At 45.7% G+C, this 17,171-nt stretch overlaps 1 non-coding gene across 1 annotated transcript; it reads left to right on the top strand.

The window, feature by feature from the left end:
* On the top strand, positions 202–274 carry TRNAG-CCC. Its single transcript has one exon. It is a non-coding gene; the product is annotated as a tRNA-Gly (tRNA).

Genomic DNA, 17,171 nt, shown 5'->3' with positions numbered 1-17,171 from the left:
GCTTTGCTCTTCATCGGTCCTGGAGTCTCAGCCATGCGAAGAAAATGGGGTGGTGTGAAGGCAGCAGATTTGAACTGAAAAGCCCTGCTTTTGCAGCCTGTCTCCTGCATTTATTAGCAAGGCATTTAGCCAGGCAATGGGGACAATTACCTCCATCTCTCAGAGCTGGCGAGAAGATCCGAAAATACTGTGCTTGGGACTTCCCTGGTGGTCCAGTGGCTAAGACTCTGCACTCCCAATGCAGGGGACCCAGGTTCAATCCCTGGTCAAGGAGCTAGACACCACAAGCCACAACTAAAGATCCCATGTGCCACAACTAAGATTGGCTGCAGCCAAATAAATGAATAAGTAAATAATTTTTAAGTCCCTTTATCCTGTACATTAAAAAACCACTTTGCCTCCTGGTTTGGCCTCTCGGGGCTGGTTTCTCTGATGGGGTGCAGGGCTGGAGCTGGTTGACACGCGTGGTGTCCCCACCCCACCCCACCCCTGCAGCTGCTTCTAACAAGAAACAGTGAGCTCCTGGAAGCTGTTGGCTACCGACTTGAAGTCAACCCAAGTTGAATCTTCGAGATCCACAACTTTCTCACAGGCTGGGGTATAACTTCTCCAATAGAAAGGATCCCCAAATCAAGGGGTCCACCACTCTCTTGTTTTAATTTATTTTTTGGTCTAGGAATAAAGAACCACCACAAGTACAGTAACACAGATGTTGTTGGGAGTGATTGCTGAGAAGAATGAGGAGGAAGAGAGCCAGGGTGACACAGTTGCTGGGGAGACCAGACTGGCTAGAGGAGCTGGCTGCGCCAAGGAGAGCTAAATCGTTTCAGTTGCGGCCAGCTCTTTGCAACCTTATGGACTGTAGCCCACCAGGCTCCTCTCTCCATAGGATTCTTCAGGCAGAAATACTGGAGCAGGTTGCTATGCCCTGCTTCAGGGGATCTTCCTGACCCAGGGATCAAACCCGCATCTCCCACAGATCCTGCATTGCAGGTGGATCCTCTACTGCTGAGCCACCAGGTTGAGTCAATATAAGCCCTTTACAACCTAGCTCAGGCATCTCCTCCGCCAGGAAGGCTTCCCTGAGCACATCCTCCAGCCTGAGATGGGTACCCTCCAGGCACCAATCCCCTGTGCTCACTTCAGTCACAACACTTACGTATGGGGCACTGTATGTTTCCAATTGTTCTCTTTGTGCGCAAGTGATGGGAAATTATCAGTCTTGTGAGCCCAACAGTGGGCATAGTGCTTGTCACACAGTACTTTTGCCCCAAAAGTTAAATGGTCTGGAATGAATTGCTGTCTACTTGATTAAATGAGCGTGAATTCACCTCTCCTAATAGCAGTACCACGGAGGTACGGTCCCTCACTGGGACAGAGTCACAAGCAATGCTGAAAATCAAATGGGCGGTAACTGCATGGAGCCATGGAAATCATCCCATTCATGGTTCATGCAGGAAGGACCCAGTCCGTGGAGGATGAGTCGGGAAAGCAGCACCAGCCTCTTCCCTCTCTCTGCCCACACCAAAGAAAAGAGAATGGGCAGCAGGGTTCCAGCTCAGGAGGCTTGAGTTCGAGTCTAACTTTTGCCCCAGGAAGACCTGAGGTGTCAAGCAGGGAAAGTAAGGCAGATGCCCAGGAATTTAGACTAGACAGCTTGATGTGAGGGAGAAAAATTATAGCTTAGAGGTTGTAAGAGTGCCAGGATGGATCTAGCTTGTTGGCAGTAAAATTGTCCCTTGGCCCAAAGGGCTGCTGCTACTGACAGTCAACTAAGAGAACACAGGATGGCAGAAGCGGACACGGGGACTGCCTTCATCACAGTGATGCCAACACAGCGAAAATATTCAGGCTCTGTTTAAAACTTATCAGTACAGATCTCCGGGGAGCTATATTTTTATTAACTTCCTCTTTGGGACTGTGTAATTGAAGGCAATCAGAAAAAGAAAATTATTTCATTCTGAAATTATCTCTCTTCTCTCAGTGCCAAAGATGTGAGATCACCTTGTACCTTAAATAGAAAAGTCTCCATGCTACAAACTGTGCCAAACTGAAAGATCAGAAGATGGATAAGATAGGGCCCTCATTTGTCTGGGTTCCTCTCATGTGTAAGCAAGACAGAAGCTGGGGGTTGGGGGATGGGGGTGGATAGTCTGCTCAGAAGAGAACATATGGGAAGCCTGGCCAAAGGCTTTCCTTGAGTGCTTTCAGCCAAAAAAGGAGGAAAAAGTAGAGAAGTTCTTTCCATGAGATGCGTCATGACAGTTCACAGGTATAGATCAAGGTTTATCAACCCTTGACACTACTGACATTTGGTGCTAGATGATTCTTTGTTGTGGGGCCATCCTGTGCACTGCAGGAGGTTAAGCAGCATCCCTGGTCTCTTCTCACTAACGCCAGTGACAACCAAAGATCCCTCCAAATGTTACCAAACATCCCTGAAGGGGCAAAATTACCCATCCCACCTCCACCTCAAACTACTAGAACTACTGGTCTAGAGGAACAATGAAACTTAGTTAAGTCTGAGCTTGGATAGGGCTTCCCAGTAGAGATCTTGGACATGTAGGAGGCTCTGGACAACATACAGTCCTACTGACATCGTGGGCACTATTAGTACTAGACTGTCTTCTCAACATCCAAAAATTGAATCAGAGAAAGAACTAAAACCACAAAATTCATGAAGAAAGTCTACTCAAAATCTAACTCAAGGAAAATATGAAATTAAGCACCAAATTCAATTCTGAACTCCTTGGAAGCCAAGATAGAATGGGAAATTTAAAGACATTATAGTTCTTATTTTCAGATTAGAGTAAGTATACCTTTTCTATTTGTCTGAAGAAACTCAATTCCCTCCTATAACTGAACTTTATGGGGGATTTATCAGAAGATCCTTATAGAAAGATTACTGAAAAAATGTAAGGACTAGATAAATGGCAATATAGCAATGAGGTAGACAGAGAAGAATTAGGGCCCCACATATCCTAGAAAAGAGCAAAATACAGTTTTTTCATCTATGTAGCCAGTATTTCTTGCTCACCATCTACATATCCAGCACCACACTAGAAACATTTTGGATATAGGTCTATAGACACTGGAGCTGTATCTCTGAATAAGACAAAAAGTATCCTGGTTTTCCTAGAGCTTACATTCTTTTTGGATCAGAATGAACTACTTAATTGTGTGTCTTTAAACAAGTCATTCCATCTTGGGGTGCCTAAATTTCTCCGACTGTAAAATGAGAATAATACCTACAACAGGACAAGACTGATACTGTAGGTGTTCTTTGAAGGCTTAACATCCTTTGAATGTTTGTTTAGCATTTATTTGCTCCCCTGGTGGCTCAGAAGGTAAAAAATCTGCCTGCAATGCAAGAGACACTTGTTGTATCCCTGGGATGGGAAGATCCCTTGGAGAAAGGAAAGGCAACCCGCTCCAGTATTCTTGCCTGGAGAATCCCATGGACAGAGGAGCCTGGAGGGCTACAGTCCATGGGGCCACAAAGACTGGGACATGACTGATCACACATGCAACAGCATCAACAAAAAGCCAAACAATCAGCAGACGAGACGTCTGAGGGTCTGAGGCTGCAGAGCAAGCTAAGGAGCATAGAGAGTCAAGGGCAACCAGAAACTCTACACCCAGCCACTCTGCTCCTACCCATGGATTCCAGAGGAAGCTCAGCCCCTTCCCCCATTCTCCCCCACCTCCTCCACCCTGGCTTCCGCTGCCCAGCCAACATTATTTTCTGGGCCCCTTTAATTTGGAGGCTTTTAGGGCCATATCCTGCCATCAATTTGGGGGTTGACTTCAATGAATGTTCTGTGCAGGGCGGGAGAGGGGCAGGATGCAGCTTTCTCCTGGCGGGCCCTGATACAATAGGGTTTTCTACTGAGATCAATGGATTAATTGCCAACGCTCCATTTGGGGCCATAAGGAGTTGCTTTGTTTTCCCATAGTCGGCAGTTGGGGCTAGGCAGCCAAATTTCATTTTTGAAAAGTCAGGGAAAACAATTTGGTAAAAAGGGGTGGGGGCGGAGGGGTACGGGAGAGCAATTTTGCTCTTGCACTAAAGGTCAATAACAATTATAGTGAAAATTCAGAAGGCACATTTGTTCTCTGACTGAGGCCCCGTCTGGAAAATTCCATCCAGAAACAATTTGCTGTCTCTCCACTTGTTTCCCCTCCTCCACCGGGCTCTCTCACCACTAAGGCCCCAGCCAACCACACCATGCCCACCCTCTCACCCCTCCCTCCACATCAGAAACTCTGTCCCCAGGAAGCGGCCTCAAATGCTGAGAAGGGAGAGGAAAGTCATGAATTCTCTCCCTTTCCCTCAGAAGGTTGAGGAAAGCATTAAAAAAAAAAAAAAAAAGGCATCCTTTCTTTCTCCCTGCAGTGGTGGGAATGCTTACAGCCTGGGTAGGCAGGAGGTAGAGCTCTAATTCTGCCATTTAACAGCTAATAAACTTGGGAAAGGGGCTTCCAGGTGGCTCAGTGGGCAAAGAATTCACCTGCCAATGCAGGAGATGCACTTCTGATCCCAGGTCGGGAAGATCCCCTGGAGGAAGCATGGCTACCCACGCCAGTATTCTTGCCTGGGGAATCCCATGGACAGAGGAGCCTGGCAGGCTACAGTCCCTAGGGTCTCAAAGAGTCAGACACAACTGAAGCAACTGAACATACACAAACTTGGGAAACTCCAGCTCTCTGAGCATCCACAGGGTCATGAGTACAATGGGAACAGTAATGGTGACCTGCTGAGATGACTGAACAGTTAATTGAGATATGACATGCAATCTGCACTGGAGTTGAAACAGAAGCCTGGGGACTTCCCTGGTGGTCCATTGGTTAAGTATCTGCCTTGCCATGCAGGCTACGTAGGTTTGATCCCTGGTCAGGAAACTAAGATCCCACATGCTGAGAAGCAATAAGCCCCACGCCACAACCAGAGAGTCCTTATGCTGCAATAAAAGCTCTCACATGACACATGAAGATCCTGTGTGCCATAACTAAGATCCTATGCAGCCAAGTAAATGAATAAAAGAAAGGCTAATTACAGCCTAAAACAGGAGGCTCCCCCTGTGCAGAAACATTCCCTGTTAACCTGTTCCCATACGAAGCCCTCCACTTTCTAGACCCTCTGGCTTTTTCAGCCTTAATGCCCACTCCACTCTCCCTTCTCTGTACTTAATCTCTCCTTCATCCTCACTGTGGTTCTAATTCTGGACTCTACTCTGGAATACACGCATTCACATCCTACCCATCCAATGACTGAGCTTAATCAACAGTTTGATTCTGTCAGCTACAGTGCCTTGATTCTCTTCTCTACACATAGCACATTGCTCCCAAATGCCCTCTAAGTCCCACATTCTGCTTAGCTGTAGTTGTCTCAATCATACATGTGTTTATTAAACATTTAGAATCGTGGTTAAGAACTCCAGCTCTGGGATCAAGACTGCCTGTGTTTGTAATTCAACCCCACTTCTTGTCAGCTCTGGGATCTTGGCTGTTTTGTGCCTCAGTTTCCTCATTTGCAAAATTGGAGTAATGATTACAACTAGCGCAGAGGTGTCTGGTAAAGCTAAGTGAGATGAACCAGACAATGTAACACATGTAGAATCATTCAAAGGATGCTTGGAATTTGCTCAATAAGTCCTGGATAATGTTATTATTAAAAACCCAGTCTGTTTCAGGCTCTAGGGATTCAATGATAAAGAAGACAAGCTTTCCTTCAACAAATATTTAAGTGCCTTCTATATGCCAGGAACTGTTCTACTTCTAGTAGGAAGGGGAGAGGAGTAGAGATAGATAATAACAAACCAATAAGTATAACAACAAGAAAAATGTCATCCTGTTAAAAGTTCTGTTTTGCAAATTACAACAGATTGAAGTGATAGAGTGTAGAGGGTTTTTTAGATGGGAGGCCAGGGGAAGGTCTCTCTCTTTTTTCAGAACATATATGTTTAAGCATTTATTTTATTATAAGAATTTCAAACATAAAAATAAGCAGACAGAATAACATAATGAAAACCCCCTATCACCCAGCTTCAACAACGGTCAGTCCATGGCCAATCTTGCCTCATTTGTGCCCCATACACTTCTCTCCTTCCCATATTTTAAAAATTTATTTATTTTTAGTTGGAGAATAACTGCTTTACAATGAATAATTGCTTCACAATGCTGTATTGGTTTCCGCCATACATCACATGAATGAACCATAGGTATACACATGTCCCCTCCCTCTTGAACCTCCCTCCCACCTCATCCACAACCCCCCATCATCACCCCATCCCCACCCCCAACCCCTCCCACCACCACCCCCGCCCAGGCTGTCACAGAGCACCAGGTTGAGCTCCTCCCAGGAAGGTCTCTTTGAGGAGGTGGCATTTAGGCTGCCGTGTTCCCAATCCTGAAGGGATCGTTAGTGGTGGGTGTATACTAGCTGTCCCTGCTTGATTTGGTGCTCCTGAGAAGAGGAGACGGTCATGTTCATCTCTGTCCCTCCCCACACCAAACTCTGCAATCAGCGTGCAGTATATACAGATGAATGGGGACACTGAATTTGAACCCTGACTCTTACTCCCTCAAGACAAGAGCAAGGGAGGGCGTGGCTCGGGGGCAGAGGTCAGTTAAGGATATAAGGATGATGATGCGGATGGAAATGATAACGGATTGACTGGATGGCAAACACCCTTATGTTCTTTTTTTTGTTTTGTTTTTTATTTTTTAAATTTTAAAATCTTTAATTCTTACATGCATTCCCAAACATGAACCCCCCTCCCACCTCCCTCCCCACAACATCTCTCTGGGTCATCCCCATGCACCAGCCCCAAGCATGCTGCACCCTGCGTCAGACATAGACTGGCGATTCAATTCTTACATGATAGTATACATGTTAGAATGCCGTTCTTTTGAAGGAGCTGTAGGGTGTGAGCACCACAGCTTTGGAGTCAGGCAAAGCTGGATTTGCATCTCAGCCGGAAACACTACGGCCTCACTCCGATCTTCTATAAAATAGACCCAATTACACCTCATCCCAGGTGGGTTATTAATACTGCAAAAGACCTTGAAGGTAAAGTAGCTTCATGGAGTAGACATTCCATAAGTATTCATTCTCCTCCCCGCTATGTCAGACCCCTGAGGCCAAGAACTACATTCCTGGACTCATCACACAGAAACATGTATAGGAAAATGTAGAATATTCTAGAGACTACTTGTTCATCTCCTATTCAAATGCCATAAAATGTTTTTCCAGGTAAATAAAATAGTAGGAAAAAGGAAGGATGCTTTAAAAAAAAAATTCTTCTCTGCTGCCCTCAAAAAGAAAAAAAATGGTTTCCAGAACATCAAACGCTCCTCAAAGAATCAACAATATTTTTTGATGATGGAAGTATGAATAATCAGACACATGGATTACATTTCCTTAAATTATGCACAGCCCAAAAACCAGGAGGGAAGGGAACGTGCTGGTAAAGTTTTTTTCACATTTTATTAAAACCTCAAGGTCTGAGGAACACTTTCATGGCTATTACACATACACACACATTTCCTGTGTCCAACTATCAAGAAAGAAAAATGAACACACTGAGCATTCTTTTTTCCCTGTTCAAAGCTTTGTCTTTTCTCCGGTCATCTCCAATTCCCGGCACCGGCCTCATTCATAGAAATAAAAGGACCACACATTGGTTGGGTTCCCAAGCTCTGCACCTTACCAGCTGTGTGACCTTAAGCAAGTCACTTAAATTCTCAGAGCTTGAGTTTCCTTTGTGGCAAACAGGAATGATGGTCTGACCTTCATAAATGATGCTGGGGGTTAAATGGAATGAGACGTGAACATACCTTGGAAACTGTACAATGTCAGGTAGGTACGAGGGATGGGAGTGGCTCCAGGAAGTTAGCCCCATGTTGACAGGCAGAGGAGTGCACTGGCAGCAGTTAAAGAACCTGACTGTCCACCTTCAAACATCCCCTGTGCTGATGCTTGAGATGTGTGTTCCTAGGCAGACATCTAAGCCATGCTCTCCATACTCCACTTACTTATTTGCAAAATGGGATGCTGCTGATAATAACAGTACCTACCTCATACAGTGGTGAAAGTTTTAGTTGCTCAGTCATGTCTGACTCTTTGTGACCCCATGGACTGTAGCCTACAAGGCTCCTCAGCTCCTCTGTCTGTGGAGTTCTCCAGGCAAGAATACTGGAGTGGGTGGCCATTCCCTTCTCCAGGGATCTTCCCAACCCAGGGATCAAACTCAGGTCTGCTGCACTACAGGCAGATTCTTTACCATCTGAGCCCCCAGGGAAGCCATACAGTGGTGATAAGGATTAAATTAGGAAATATTGACAAAGCACTTGGGTTAGTGCCAATGTTTTGAAAGAAAGAACAGGAAGGGAAGGGAAGGGAGGAAAGAAGGGAGGGAGGGGAAGAGAAGGCAGTAGAAGAAATGTCCGAGCAAAGATTCCTTGTATTAGAAATTCACCTTTTAGTTGTTGGGGTCAGGTATTATCTTTTCCAGGAATACTTTTAGAAAATGCAAACATACTTAAAAAGCGTGGCACAGCAATTCAGATTCAATGTGTCCTTATTGAGAACCTACTGTATGCAAGGCAGTGTGCTGTCTTAGGTAATCGTTTGGAAAATCTCTGACTTTTTGGAAGGTGGGCGTAAGAGGGGGTGACAAATGGAAAAGAGAGAAAAAGAGGAGACACAGGGAGAGACAGAGACGAAGAGCCGCTTTTCCTGCTGTGGCTTTGGCATTGGACAGACTTGGGTCCATATGTTAGCTCTGCCAGTTACTAACTATGTGACCTTGGACAGGCAAGGACAAATTTAGACCCTACTTTGCTTGAAAAATGGGGATAATGATCATAGGCTATGTGGGGATAAAATGAGACAAGGTGTTAAAACATCTCATTTTCCTTTTCCCAACTCCACATTTTTGTCACATGCCTCCCAAAGCTTCTGTGTGGTGAGTAGAAAGAAATCTTTCATGGCAGCACCTAGGAAACTAGAGTCAGAACTCCCACGAGAGGAAATCAGCTTGCCACTTTCTCTGTGCACTGAAAAGGGCATTTTTGCATGAAGACCATGCTCTACTAAGCTCATAAGAAGCGCATTTCCTCCGCGTGACATTCCCAATCAATTTCAGCCAGTGGTAACCAAGTGACTAACTCTTCCTCTGGAGGCCAAGAGCCAACACTGGTTGTTGACTTCTCCAGAGTCTCTCAAGTACAGAGAAGATTCCTGCCGGATACTGCTCTTGGAGGAAATGGGGGAGAAATTCAGCTTTGGCTCCCACCGTTCAACCAATAATAAAGAAGGCAGGGAAAAAGCTGAGTTAGAAAGAGAGGCTACATAACCCTCTTTCTGGATCCTGGCAGATGCCAGAGGAAGAATCAGTGAGTGAGTAATACTGTAGCCGGGAGTCCAAAAGCTGCAGCTGGAGGTCTGTGCCAAGAAGACGGTGCCAGGTTTGGTTCTGAGGCAGAGGGGGCCGCTCTTGGGCCAGCCTCAGCCGGATAGGGAACAGCTCAGCGTGAGTCAGGGGCTGGGTCTCTGCTCCAAGAGTCTCAGGCAAGCCACATCCATTCAGATGCACCACCCACACAGATGGAGCTGTCTTTGCAGAGACTCAGGTGGCTTTTCTTGGGGGCGGTACGTGCCAGGCATTGAATGCAAATGATAGAAAAATTCTGTGGTCTAAGCACATGCCAGCACAAAATGGAATGCAGACGGTCCGGGTTGCAGGTACCAGGCCTGTCCCCAAGGCCGTGGGCTGCCGAGCTGCCACACTGCAAATGACAACAGCTACCATTTACTGATTGCTCGTCAGATCCCAACACTGCCCAGTGCCAACAGCTCCAAAGCCCTTGTGTACAATTACAGAGCATGATGAGAGCAGAAAGCATAACGAAGCTGGAGAATATTAAGTCACTCCCCCCACCCCCAACTCACTACCTCAATTTCCCCACTGCAAAACAGATATGATACCTGCCTACATTATGGATTACTTTGAGAACTGCAGTGCAGTGGTTCAAAACTCAGACTTTTGAGTCAGAAAAATCTGGGTGTGAGACTCAGCTCTGCCTCTAATTCACTGTGTGACCTCGAGCAAGTTTCTTAGCCTCTCTGAGCTTCTGTTTCCTCATCTGTTATCACTAGAGAGCCAGCCTCAAAGGCTTATGACAAAGATCAGATTAGTGAAGAGGAACTAAAAAGCCTCTTGATGAAAGTAAAAGAGGAAAGTGAAAACGTTGGCTTAAAGCTCAACATTCAGAAAACAAAGATCATGGCATCCGGTCCCTTCACTCCATGGGAAATAGATGGAGAAACAGTGGAAACAGTGTCAGACTTTATTTTTTGGAGCTCCAAAATCACTGCAGATGGTGATTGCAGCCATGAAATTAAAAGAGGCTTACTCCTTGGAAGAAAAGTTATGACCAACCTAGATAGCATGTTCAAAAGCAGAGACATTACTTTGCCAACTAAGGTTCGTCTAGTCGAGGCTATGGTTTTTCCTGCGGTCATGTATGGATGTGAGAGTTGGACTGTGAAGAAGGCTGAGCGCCGAAGAATTGATGATTTTGAACTGTAGTGTTGGAGAAGACTCTTGAGAGTCCCTTGGACTGCAAGGAGATCCAACCAGACCATTCTGAAGGAGATAAACCATGGGATTTCTTTGGAAGGACTGATGCTAAAGCTGGAACTCCAGTAATTTGGCCACCTCATGTGAAGAGTTGACTCACTGGAAAAGACTCTGATGCTGGGAGGGATTGGGGGCAGGAGGAGAAGGGGACGACCGAGGATGAGATGGCTGGATGGCATCACTGACTCGATGAACGTGAGTCTGAGTGAACTCCGGGAGTTGGTGATGGACAGGGAGGCCTGGCGTGCTGCGATTCATGGGGTCGCAAAGAGTCGGACACGATTGAGCGACTGAACTGAACTGAACTGAAATGAACTGAGCCTGCTTCCTCCTCTATAAGCCAGATAAAATAATATACATCTCTCATTATCGTGAAGAGTGGATAACATTTTTAAATGGCCTAATAAAGTGTCTTGCACTCAGTAGGCTCTCAGTGAATCATGGTTTTTTAGTAACATCAAATGAGACACTACATGGAAGGTTATTGGTAAATTTTAAGTCGTTGTCTTTGATAAAATGTATTACTTATTAAACTCAAGTGAGGTGCTTAATGTGGTCATTAGTACTTTGATTACAACTGTTTTTTTCCTCTCTCTCTTTCTGTGTTCTTTTTCATGAGAAGTTTAGATTATGCTGGGATTTCCGACCTCAGATCCCTGGACTGAACGCATTAGGAAAGTAAAAGCAGTGAGACACGGGTGTCTAGAAGTGTTTTCAATGTTCCCAAAAGTATGGGAAAATTTACATTTGTCAATACGTGACCTCCACAAACTCCCAGGACGATCACGTTTCCTTGCTTTAGGCTGAGACTGTAGTGGTTTGATAGCACCACTAGCTAGCTACCACTCACCAAAACCTCCAGTTGACTGAGGTATGTGTGGTGGACCAGATCTATTAGTGCCACGGGGCTCTAGAGCTAGAATCCCTGACTCACCACTTGGCAGCTTTGTAGCCTTTAGCCAGATTTGGACCTCTCTGTACTTATGTCTCTTCATCTGAAAACTGGGGATAACAATACTGGGTAACAGTGGCATCTCCCCATAGGAATGCTGTGGGGACAGTGCCTGGTCCATAGAAACCACTCTATAATGCAAGTGCTTGTCTCATTGTTCTTACCAGATTTTAGGAAGCATCTTCCCAAGTTCAGACATGGCTAGTCAAGGGTAACAGTTGAAGCATGAGTTGGAAGAGTGAGTATCTGTGCTAAGGAAGGAAGTCACATTTACTGGATGTGTATGAGGTATTGGTAGGGGGCTGCTTCCCAGGTGGCACTAGTGATAAATAAGCTCCCTGCCAGTGCAGGAGACATAAGAGATGCAGGTTTGATCCCTGGGTTGGGAAGATCTCCAGGAGGAGGGCATGGAAACCCACTCCAGCATTCTTCCCTGGAGAATCCCATGGACAGAGGAGCCTGGTGGGCTATAGTCCACCGGGTCACAAAGAGCTGGACACGACTGAAGTAACTTAGCATGCACCCTTGCATGAGGCACTGGATGCTGGGCCAGTGATCAGGATGTCCTCCTGTTGGATCTGGTCCACCATGACATGAGGTTGGTATGTTACAAAGGAGGTACCAGGGTTCAGATTGTCACACAACCATCATGTGGAAGAATCAGAGACTCCAGTCCTGTCCTTCTGATCCCCATAGCACTCATTCATTAAATTAAACCATGAGAATCCCAGGAGAAAGTTAAGTTACAGGAGGTTCTTCTTGGACCATAGGATGAAAACCCTTAGTCTAGCATTGCAAACAGTTGGTGAAATGGGATGTTTCTCTCCTTTCTTGACATTGACAACACAAGAACCACTTCTGAGCCCTCTTGGAAGAGAATTGAGTCTCAAAATCTCCCTCTGCCAGGAGTTTCCAGCTTCCCTTGGTATCCTTGAGATCCATACCTACATCAATGGTGGCAACAGATTTAGACGGCTCCATGAGACCCTGGGTGAAATTAAATCCCCATTTGGACACAGCAGGGAAACAATTTCTGTTTTCTAGCACGCTTTGACTGAACGCTTGGTTAACGTGTTAAAACCAAGGCTTGAGGAGGTGGCTAAGAATGACTACCACTTATTCACTCATTCATACCACCAACACTTGCTGAGCCCTTCTCTTCCCCAGATTCTATGCTGGGTGTCGGGGAGTTGCTGGCATAAGCAGGCTCTATCAATCAGGGCACAGACAAAAACACAGGTGATAGTTTGCTGCTTTCATGGAGGCAGCCACAGGAGGCCACTGAGCACGCAGAGGGTCTGAGGGGATGCAGAGAAGAGGTGGTGTCTTACGGGACAGACAATGGTTCGTTAAGCAGAGAGGAGAGGAGGAATCACATCTTCAGCAGAGAGAACAGCATGATGACAGGAAAGACAATATGAGGGATCTAAATGGAGCTTTGTGTGGCTGGAGCAAAAAGTGAGATTTATAGAGGACTGAGCCATGCGGCGTTAATAACATGCAGAAGGAACTTAAAAAATACTCTGCTCAGAAGCAAGGATTTTAGCCTTGGAGCCATCAAATCACCTAAAGCAGGGGAATGGCCTGACTGTATTCCGCAGGTTTCATTTGTGCCATTTCTGATTTCACCCTGACGTGCTTTGTCAACAGCATTCATGCAGGTCCCTGCCATCCAAAATTTTCATTTATCCCAGGAAATCAGAGGACAATGATGATTAAAATGATCATCATTTCATATATTGAAATTTCCTCTTTACTTAATTGCAAATCCTAGAAGACAGAGACAAGATCTTGTTTACCAATATTTTCTCAGCACCAAGCACAATGCCAACCACACAGCTGCTTTTCCTCAAGCTAGGCTTGAACCCCAGGTCTGCCTGACTCCAAAATATTTTGCTTACAAATGCAGGATCACAAGTGTTAAACTGCATTTTAAGGCTGTGAATATCCTTTCCACCACCATTTTAGTCCACTCCACAGGGTGGGCATGAAATGACCCTAAGTGTGGGGGAGGGAGCAGGGGTAGGAAGGGTGGTCTGCATTCAGTACATATGCAGTAAATAATGAACAAAGGACTGGACAGGAAGTCCAGGCGTCTGAGCAACAGGATCAATATACTCCTTTTAAGCTGTAGACCTTGGGCAGCCAGTTGACCTCTCTGGGCTTCAGTGTTCTTGCTATGTAAGGAAGGGCCTGGAACTGACAAACTCTAAAATCTCTTTCAACCTGAGTTGCCATGACTCATCCAGACTGTTTTTTAAAGGCTACTTGAAGCTTTCCTAAAAGATCTTGCCTCTATCAATATATTATTTCATAAGACTTGCCTAGCCCACATTTTAACAGTCTCAGATTTCTCCCTGAGGGAATCTTAAGAGGTTTCTAATTGATGACCAATGCTATATTAAAAATCAAAGAGGAGAGTAATAGTTTTTCCACCCTGGCCACAAAAAGAAAAATGATAATCACAATAAAAATGCTGCTCTCTTGTTAAAGAGGTTTAGAAAAGCTGACTTGAGCATGATGTTTTTATCCATCTTCCTACATGTCCTCTGGCTGCAGGACACAAGGATGTTTCTCTTGTGGCAAGATCAGCCCTGGGGCACAACAGCTAAAGAGAATCTTCCCTTGGCCTCAATTTCCTCCTCTGTAAAATGGGGATTTTCACGACTTTGCTCTGCCTACTTTACAAGGTTGTTGGTAGGTAAACAGAGATAAAAGATGAAGAAGATGCTGGACAAATTCAAAGGAGATTATGGTGACTGTACAGTTCTCTAGATAAACAGAGTCAGAAAGGTGAGCGGCGCGGGGGGGGCGCTTGATTATGAGGAGCTGACTCACATGATTATGGAGGCTGACAAGCCCCAAGATCTGTAGTCAGCAAGCTGGGATCCAGGAAAGCTAGTGGTGTAGTTCCAGTCTGAGGCCAGAGGCTTGGGAATAAGAGCTGATGGTATAAGTTCTAGTCTGTAAAGCTGGCAGGCTGAAGACCCAGGAAGAACTGATATTTCAGTTTGAGTCATAAAGTGGGGAAAAAGCCCATGTCTCAGTTCAAAGGTCATCAATAGGTGGTCTCTCTCACTTATGGTGGGGGTTGGGGTGGGGTTTGTGTGTCTGTCTTTTTGTTCTATTTAAGGGATTCCCAGGTGGCGCTAGTGGTAAAGAACCCACCTGCCAATGCAGGAGATTGGGTCAGGAGGATACCCTGTAGAAGGGCACGGCAACCCACTGCAATATGTTTGCCTGCAGAATCTTGTAGACAGAGTAGCCTGGTGGGCTACAGTCCATAGGGTCGCAAAGAGCTGGACATGCCTGGAGAGACCTAGCATGAAGCGTTCACCTGAGTGGATAAGTGAGGCCCACCCACGTTAGGGAGGGCCGTCTGCTTTACTCAGCCTACTGATGTAAATGTGAACTTTGCCCAAAAAACACCTTTGCAGACAAACTCAGAATCATGCTTGACCAAAGAGCTGGACATCCTGTAGCCCAGTCAAGTTAACCAATTTAAGTTAATCACCATAATGATGAAAATGTAAACTCAATGAGGAAACCAAATTTTTGTCTATTTTGTTTCCTGTAGTATTTTCAGGGCCTGGGGGGCAGTTTAGTGCAGAATAGGGGCTCAAAACATATTGAATGAATGAATGAGGAGGAGAAGGAACATTTGAGACTAGTGGAAAAAGAAATCCCATACACATCTGCCAGGGACTTTGGTCATTTGTTCAATCAACAACTACAGATGTTAACTCTCTAGCAACTGAATCCCAATATTGACTTTGTGAAAGTGAAATTCTCTGTCATGTCCGACTCTTTGCACCACCATGGACTACACAGTCCATGGAATTCTCCAGGCCAGAATACTAGAGTGGATAGCCGTTCCCTTCTCCAGAGGATCCCTTGTGGCTCAACTGGTAAAGAATCCGTCCACAATGCAGGAGACCAGGGTTCGATCCCTGGGTTGGGAAGATCCCCTGGAGAAGGGAGAGGCTACCCACTCCAATATTCTGGCCTAGAGAATCCCATGGACTGTATAGTCTTTGCAAAGAGTCGCACTCGACTGAGTGACTTTCACTTTCACTTTCTTCAGGGGATCTTCCCAACTCAGGGATCAAACCCAGGTCTCCTGCATTGCAGGCAGATTCTTTACCTTCTGAGCCACAAGGGAAGCCCAAGAATACTGGAGTGGGTAGCCTATCCCTTCTCCAAGGAATCTTCCCAACCTAGGCATTGAACTGGGGGCTCCTGCATTACTGGTGGATTCTTTACCAACTGAGCTATCAGGGAAGCCCTTGACTTTGTCCGTTAGGCATTAATATCCTCATTTTTCAAGGTAAATAATGTGAGGTTCAGAGAAGTTAAGTATCCAATAGGTAGACTATATCTTCATTCCACAACTTTCCAGGTTTCTTTTCTTATCTCACCACTTAGCACCATGCACAATTATATCACTGTTTATTGATTTCATTTTATTCTTGTCACTCTCAGTGAGTTGTATAAAGTGCCCCCAAAGATAGGTGCACCTGGGACCCAGGCGAATGTGACCTCATTTAGAAAAGGGTCTTTGTAGATAGAGATCTTGAAAGGAAATCAACCTAGATCAGGGTGGACCCTAAATCCAGTGACAAACGTCCTAATAAGAAAAGAGAAGGAGAGAAGGCAGACAGAGGAGAAGGTAATGTGTAATTGGAAGATGAGCTTGGAGTGATGGTCTGCAAGCAAGGAATACGGAGGCTTGCCAGTAAGAAGCTCGGAGAGGGGCCTGGAACCATTACCCTTCAGCATCTACAGAAGGGACCAACTTCAACATCTTATTTCAGACTTCTAGCCTCCAGAACTTTGAGAGGATAAACATTTCTGTTATTTTAAGACATCCAGTTCTGAGTTGTTTGTTAGAGCAGCCACGGGAAACTAAAATGCCCCCTACCTCCACTTCAGTCTCCAATTAGGCTCTAAGAGCCACAGGGGCAGTCATAGATTCTATTTTGTTCACTGTTTTATTGGATCTAGAGTCTAGAAGTGCCAGGGTCAAAGTAGGAGCATGGAAATTGTTTGTTGAAAAAAACTGAAAGCATGACTAACCAAATTTCAGATGCTTGCAGTCAGGGAAGTCTCTTGAGTCAGAGCAAAGAATCCTGGGTTCTCTGTCCTGCTGCTGCCACCAGGACATAGTCCCTAGGACTAGCAGCACGACTCTTAAGGTGGTAAGGTGGGGTGGAGGGAGATGGCTTGGGGAGGGGGAGGAAGGGAGTACATTTGGGTATCCATCTCCCAGTTTGGAAAGTGGGCCTGAGGCTTCCTTCCAGGAGTCTTCAGAGGCTGGCACCAGGTTTACCCACACAGGTGGGTAAACAGGGGAGGTGAGGTGCCCTGATGAAAGGGAAAGGATGCTTCCCAGAATTCCAGGCTCTAGTCCAGCTGGGCCCAGTCTTCTGCCTCCTGTTTCCTTCTCCTCCTCTCTTCCTTTTTGTTTTTGTACCACTTCTCCCTGCTTCTGCTGCAGAAGCAGTGGGTAGGCTCAGAGATGTCAGGTAAGGGACTGCTGTGAGGCCAGGGGACTCAGGAGGTTGGGCTCTACC

Source organism: Capra hircus, chromosome 3 (genome assembly GCF_001704415.2).
Source record: "Capra hircus breed San Clemente chromosome 3, ASM170441v1, whole genome shotgun sequence".
NCBI classification, from domain to species: Eukaryota; Metazoa; Chordata; class Mammalia; order Artiodactyla; family Bovidae; genus Capra; species Capra hircus.
The sequence above is the reverse complement of the archived record's forward strand: the minus strand, read 5'-3'. Positions and strand labels throughout refer to the sequence as shown.